Raw genomic sequence first — 1,165 nt, forward strand, 5'->3', positions numbered from 1 at the left:
GGATGTAGTGAAGTTACCATTTACTACTTAAGATATTGTGTTAGCAAGCAAGACGTGACTTCTCGCTGATGATGTTTAGTCAGGTCTAGTGCTCTCTCTCTATGAAAATAGTCGTCTGTCTCACTTCCCGAAGAGAGGGAAACCACTCCTTCTAAAAATAAAACTATGTCATTATAGATATAGATGCATAACTCCAGCTTCGCTTTCTTTCTATCAACAGAATGGGAACCCTTATTTATCTTGATACGAATCTCCGATTAAGTTAGCTCTTCCGCGCTTGACTGCTTTCTTCGTCACACTTTACTTTGGGCGTCGTAGCGGAGAAAGGCTTGTGGCCTGCCGATTACCTACTGCCTTAGACGTCTTTCTCTTCTCTTGTTTGTCTCTTAGGTATACCTTTAGCGAAGCGTTCAACAATACCATCGCCATCGGCTGACTCCAATGAAACCATTTCTACAGCAACTCAAAGGAGGAAACGAAGAAGAAAGATCTAATCCCAGGTAATGATTCTACTTCTACTATGGTGCTATTTGCCATTTGTTCTACAACTCACGGTACAAGTATTCCCTAAGTGAGTAAGGAGATGGAAGCGAAACTGCTCGAATGAAAGCTCTAGCGAGGAGGGAAGCGAAGCTGCTCGACGACAATGGATCGAAAGAGAGTAAACGAAGTTGGCGAATCAATAGCAATTAGGGTAAATGAAGTGACTCGACTAGTTAGTCTCGGGATTGAATCAACCAAGGGAGGAGATGAGCTAGCGAATCAGGAGCAGAAACCAAGTGAATTACTTTACTTGGATCTGTTTTTAGCTATATTTCAACCTTTTCTCCGATGGCTTTTGACGATTGGATTTCTCGAGTCTACTTTCCATGCTTTGACCATTTCATTTGGCAGAGAAGAAAAGAAGAGATGCGGCTTTTGACGGATGTTCTTAGGTTCAGCAACAGTTGAGGAGCCAACCTGCTCGACAATAATTCCATAAACACCTAGCGGAGACGGTGACAACCTAAATAGGAAGATTACAACTCCGAGACATTCCAATAGAAAAAAAAATTCTAGTCATTTATGCGGCTATCAATGGATGATGGAAAAACCAGCTAGCTCGGATGCTAAGAAACATCGTAAGAGAAGTCGTCCTGACAAACGGTTATTTCAGACCTACGTG

General features: G+C 42.2%; 1 protein-coding gene across 1 annotated transcript in view; it reads right to left on the reverse strand.

Annotated features, from left to right (window-relative positions):
• LOC148691415 (ATP synthase subunit C family protein) overlaps window positions 1-257 on the reverse strand; it is a 1,027-nt gene extending 770 nt beyond the window's left edge. The window contains exon 1 of the mRNA XM_088684183.1: window positions 1-257. This exon is cut by the window's left edge and continues 770 nt beyond it. The gene's annotated coding sequence lies outside the window, so the exon portion shown is untranslated.
• Window positions 258-1,165: the final 908 nt, after the last annotated feature.

Source organism: Pyrus communis, chromosome 14, assembly GCF_041283825.1.
Source record: "Pyrus communis isolate YQ-2024b chromosome 14, ASM4128382v1, whole genome shotgun sequence".
Classification (NCBI taxonomy): domain Eukaryota; kingdom Viridiplantae; phylum Streptophyta; class Magnoliopsida; order Rosales; family Rosaceae; genus Pyrus; species Pyrus communis.